Raw genomic sequence first — 5976 nt, 5'->3', positions numbered from 1 at the left:
AGCCACCTGGAGAGAGCCGTCGTGGGAACAGGATCCGCCCCCAGATGATCTCCTGGCCCCTCCTGAACGGGTGCTTCCCCACCACCAGGTGGTACAGCAGGAGGCCCAGGGACCAGATCGTCGCTGCCTCGCCGTGGTAGCGTTGGTGGTGGATCCACTCGGGTGGGCTGTACAACAGGGTTCCTGTGGAACACAGACCGAGTCCATCAGGGGATGCTGCTGCTCCCAGAGCCTCGCCCCAGCATCCCTGGGCACGCAGGGGCTGCACCAGTGGCACATGGGGTGACCCGCTGCCCTCCTGCCAGCACCTGTGACTTGTGTACAAACTTGGGGTTGGAAAAGAGGCCGCTGGTGTTGGAAAAGGGCAGTGGAAGCCCTGGGGAGGCCCAACCATGACATGCAAATGAAAAACCCACCCAGTGGTGGCGAAACCCCACTCTCCTCCCTGCCTCCAGCACCCCAAGAAACATCAAGAAGCCAAGGCAAACCAGGGCAGCAGAACAGTCCAGGCCCTTCCTCACCTGCACACCAAACCGGCCGGTGCACGGGGTCTGAGCCCCCTCTCTGCTACCCCCACGGGAGATTTTGTTGGGCTGGCTGCCCCCGTTCCAGCCCCAGCCCAGGGCAGAGTGGGTGCTGAAGGCTGGCAGCAGGGCTGGGAACTGCCCCCTCCCAGCCCCACCCTAAAGCAACTTGGCTTAAGAATTAATCCCATCCCGGCAACAATGAGGGGAAGCCCCGGTGCCACACCCAGGCTGGGCCATGAGATGCCCAGGAGCATCCCCTGGGAGGGCTCACCTGCAAACTGAGTGTAGGCTGTGTCCTGGAGGAAGGCGCCGCAGCCAAAGTCGATCAGTTTCACCAGCCCGGTGGCCAGGTCGAGCACGATGTTCTCGGGCTTGATGTCCCGGTGCAGGACCCCGCAGCTGGTGCAGTGCCGCACGGCCTCCAGCACCTGGCCGAACAGCCCCCGCGCCTCCTCCTCGGGCAGGAACCTCCGCTCCGCCAGCAAACCCGACAGGTCCTGACACCGCTCCGGACGCTCCAGCACCAGCAAGAAGCTGCTGGGCAGCTCAACCCACTCCAGGAGCCGGATGACACCACGGAACCCAGTGGACACCTTGTCCAGCAGCACGATCTCCAGGGGCGCACGGGCGCCGTCGGGCTGCGGGAGGAGCACGGTGCCGTCAGCGGGGCTGAGGCCGTGCCAGGGCTCTGGGACCCCTCACCCAGCCCGGGACGCTCTGCGCCCCCCGCTCAGCCCCCGCCCGCTCTCCCTCCGGGGCTCCCGGCGGCTCCCACCCCGCCGGGCCCCGGCTCCTCGCCGCCCGGCACGCCCCGGCTCTGCCGCTGGCCCCGCTCACTCACCAGCTCGCCCCAGTGCCGGACGCGGTCCCGCGGCACGCATTTGATGGCCACCTGCGAGCAAGGGGCAGCAGCGGGCTGAGCTCACCGCCCGCCCCGCTGCGCCCCGGCCTTCTCCTCCTCCGCCCTCCTCCTGCACCCTCCTTCTCCTCCTCCTCCGCCCTCCTCCTCCTGCACCCTCCTTCTCCTCCTCCTCCTTCTCCTCCTGCACCCTCCTCCTCCTCCGCCGGCCCCGCCACTCACCGGGGCGCCGTCCGCGAGCCGCGTGCCCGAGAAGACGCTGCCGAAGCCGCCGCTGCCCAGCAGCGAACCCACCCGGTACCGCTCCTGCAGGGCCTCCTGCGCCTTCCCTGCGGGCGACACGCGGCCGTCAGCGCTCGGCCCGGGACCAGACACGGCTCCCGACCGCCCCCCGACCGCCCCGGCCCGGGCATCCCCATCCGAACGGAACACCGGCGGCTCGGGGCCGGCGGCCGCGCTGCCGAGCGGCGGAGCTCGGGCCGGGGAAGCCGCAGCGGAGGCGGCGGGAGCGGCCGCGCCCCGTGTGTCCTCCGCGGGCCCCGGGAGGAGCCGGGGCCGGCGCCGAGGGCGGAGCCGAGGGCGGAGCCGGACTCCGCGTCGGGGCCGGGGCCGGGGCCGGGCTCGGGACAGGCGGAGCCAAAGGGTGGCGATGCCGCCCCAGCCCCGGGCACCGATGCCCGCCCGGCAGCGCCACAGCCACAGCGAGAGCCGGGCGGAGGCGAGACCGCGGCGGGACGCCCGGGGCCGGGGAGGGGGCGGCCCCGCCCGGGGCCTGGGGCGGGCCTGGGCCATGGCCCGGCCCGGCAGGGGGAGGGGGAGAGACCGGGAGAGGAGGGGGACACCGGGAAAGGGACACCGAGAGAGGAGGGGGACACCGGGAATGGGAGGCGCGGGGAAGGTGCGGAACAGAGGGAGAGGAGGAGCAAGAGCAAGAAGCGGAGAGAGTCTGTAGAGTCGCTTGTGATCGCTGCTGCCGCTGCTGCCGCTGCTGCCGCTGCTGCCGCTGCAACTGAAGCGCCGGGGCCGTTTGTCCGAGTGTCCGCGTGTCCGAGTGTCCGCGTGTCCGAGTGTCCGCGTGTCCGAGTGTCCGAGTGTCCGAGTGTCCGCGTGTCCGAGTGTCCGCGTGTCCGTTCCCCGCTCGCCCCACGCTCCCCACGGCCGAGCCCCGCTCGCCCCGGGGGCAGCCCCTGAGTCTGGGCAAACACGGGAACTTTGCCGTGTCCAGCCCGGATCCAGAGTCCTGGCTCCTGCACGGTGGCAGAGGAATCCCCTCGGCTGCTGCTGTGCCTTGTCCCTGCTGAGGGTCAGACACTGCCGGGCCACATTCCCTGCCTGTAGAATTCGTGCCCCACCCAAGCTCTGCACTTTTGTCTCCAGCATTGCTTTCCAATAAAAACAAGGGAAGGCAAACTGTGTGCAGCTCACGGTACTTCAGAGTGTCTAAAACCTGCTAAGGCACAGATCTTAGAGGTGAGATCCATTTGGAATGCATGGGATGGAGAAGCAGTGCAACATGAAAAAGGGGAGCACAGAAATAGAGAGGAAAACACCTCGGATTGTTTCTTTCCATTTTCATTTCACTTCTGGAAAGCTGTTTCAGTTTTCTGGGAATCTTCTCTGCAGTCCTGTCTGCTCTTTTCAAGAATCTTTCTGGGAGAATGAGGTGCAGCTCCTGTCACAAGATGTGCCACCAACTGCAGCTTCTCTTGGCTTCCCACGCTGTGAGTGCAGCACGAGTGCTGCAGCAAAGCAGGACAAATGTTGGGAGAAGTTTACAAATTGTCCTTTCTTTTCCCTGTGGGCTGGGCAGTTGTGCCATTGGTGAGGTTTTCATTGTGGCTGTTCTAACCTAAGAAATCAGGAGGTGGAACCAGGAATTGTTAGGCACTGCAACCCTGGCTGAACTCAGAGAAAGAATCCCCAGAGCCTGCAGCTAGAAATGGAGAGCTGTGTGATAATCATTCCCACATCTCCGTGGACATCTGGAAAGTGATCTAGAACATGAAAATGGGCTGACAGAGGTACTTTGTTTCTGTGTTCAGTTTAGATCAGTCTACATCTCTTGCACTGCTATAAATCAAGAGCACAATCAGTTCATGCAAGCTGGACCTCTCAGACACTGAAATAATCTGAAAAGGAGAAATGCAGGGAATGATTTTGTGAACTTTGTCTGGAAGAAGGGTGATTTTTTCTAATAATTTCTAATCCATTTCCTCTGCTTTTATCCTTCCTAACAAGGCCATTTGCATCCCAGATCAAATGAGAACCCTGAGCTTGTGGAAGTGCCTGAAAGATGCCCTGTTCTTCTGCAGGGACACTCAGGCTGTAACAGGAGCCGAGCCCTTTCTTGGGAAGCCTCCTCCCAGCTGGAATTTGTGCCGTGCTGGGAGAGCAGGAGGGGGAGAGCGATGGGATGGGCGCTGTGTGGGAGGAGCAGGAGGTTTGGGCCGCAGGACGTTCCCTCTGCGCCGCTGCCCCGCAATTGGCGGCCGTGCCCAGGGCTCCAGGCTTCTGAGCATTTCAATCTCTGCTAATCATGATGCCTGTGACAAAAATACTGAGTTCACTGTCACGAAAGCACCGTGGGTAGCGCTGATCGAAAGAGGCAATTGCGGTTTTCTGATAAAATTCAGGTGGCAACCAGAAGAGGGGCAAGAGCAGCCGCGATCTCCAGTTCCCAAGGCAAAGGCAACAACAGCCCCGTGCTGTCAGCTCAGGGGGAGTAAAACCGTGCTGAGAGCAGCGCTGGAAGCCGATCCTTCCTTTTTTCTCTGAAGGCTGGCTCAGGGCAGCACAGCCGGGCCCTGAGGAATCGGGGCTGTTTGGGGGTGATGGTTGCTCTGCTCCAGAACTCCCCTGGAAAAAGCCCTTGGGAAGCCGAGGCGGGAGCGGGCGGGAAGGGCCGGCGCTGCTGCTGCTCGTGCCCGGCAGCCCCGGCCGGGCCGGGCCGGCGCCCGCTGCGCTGCGGCTCCTGCTGCTGCCAGAGCCGGGCGGGACTCGGGGACAGGGAACGGGCCCGGGGGACAGCAAAGGCTCGGGGGCTGCAGGGATGTTCGCGCTCGGGCCAGCGCCGGCACAGAGCTTCGGCCTCGGCATTAACCCCGAGGGAAACGCTGCGGAAAGGCTCCGGTTCAGCCTTTCTGTGCTCGTTGCTGTGAAGTGCCCGAAATAAAAGGAGAACAAGCAGGGCCTGACCCCTTCTCCTTGGGAGGAGCCCCGTGCCTGGGGCTGTGAGGGGCTGAGAGGGGCCGTGAGGAGCGACAGCCCTGGCAGGAGGATGTCCTGCCATGTCCCTCCCTCCTTCCTTTTCTCTTGTTGCCTTTTTTTTTCTTTTCTCTTTCTCTCTCTTTTTCTCTTGTTGGAGAGGATGAAAGTTTGGTAAGAAAGTTTCACAGATATGTAGGCTTGGCAGAAGGATCTCCGAATGTACAAACTGAGGATGAGATAGAAATGAAAGCAAGTTTTGATATAGAGTAAAAGATGTTTTGCTGAACCAGTGATCACTGAATAGCTGAGAAGGCAAAGGTTGGAGAAGAGTTGGAAGGAGATTTTTATAAATAGGACAAAGGTATGTGACTACAAACAAAGACATGTTTTTCACCAAGTAAATGAGTCTCAAGAAGAGCATAAGTAAATAGAAAACAGGTTTTTACCAAAAAGAGGCGTATCGCAGGCAAACAAGAAATGTTGGTGTAGCAAGAAGAAAAGAGGTCTGCAAATTTTCCACTGTAAGCTTAAATTGTAACTTACTCTTGTGACTGGATAATAATGACTATAATATGGTGATGGTAGTAGCTATGATAGGCTATAGGCAAATGTAAAGGTATTGTGTGTGGTGCTTATGGGTTGTTATGTATTAAGATACTCAGCAAAGAAAAGTATCTGGTGCTTTGTAACTTGAGCAGCAAGCGGCTTCAGGTATGCCTACAGCTGGAGCTGGCAGCTGTAGGGCTGGCTCTGGATAGCCACTCCCTGAGCTGCTGTAACTTCACCTAGGCAATAAACAGCTTTCAAGAGAGACGCCTGCAGTCCAGACATCCTTTGTGAACCTTTCTCCTATACCCAGGGCCTCAGGACAAGGTGTCTCCTCCCAGCCCTTGGTGGCCCAGACGCTGCTGTGCCCCAGGGCACCAAGGCTTGGCTTCTCCTGGGCACTGCCAGCCCTGCCAGGGCCCTTGGCCATGTCCAGCACAGCTTGTCCTGCGCTGTCCCACAGCTGCTGCTGTGTCCCTGCAGGCTGCACACTCCCATCTCGCTGCCCCACCAGCTCTGCCCTGCCACTGCCAGCCCTGGCCTGAGCTGTGCCCAGCCTCACCCTCTGTGCCTTGGGCACACACACATGCCCTGAGCTCATCCTCCCTCTGGGTGCTTCTGCTGCCCCAGCGCTGCCCTGGGAGGGACATTTCCTCCTCCTCATGCCCAGTGTCCCTGCCCAGCTGCTCTGTGGGGCAGTGCGTGTCTCTGCTGCTGTTCCCTCCCTCGCTCCCAGGAAAGCTGCACCATGTGGGGCACGGCCCTTCCAGCAGCCTCCCAGCCCCTCAGCCTTGTTGGGCCTTTCCCCTGGGCAGACAGCAGCAGCATCTCCGTGCT

This window comes from Coloeus monedula (genome assembly GCF_965178545.1).
Source record: "Coloeus monedula genome assembly, contig: HAP1_SCAFFOLD_80, whole genome shotgun sequence".
Lineage (NCBI taxonomy): Eukaryota > Metazoa > Chordata > Aves > Passeriformes > Corvidae > Coloeus > Coloeus monedula.
The sequence above is the reverse complement of the archived record's forward strand: the minus strand, read 5'-3'. Positions refer to the sequence as shown.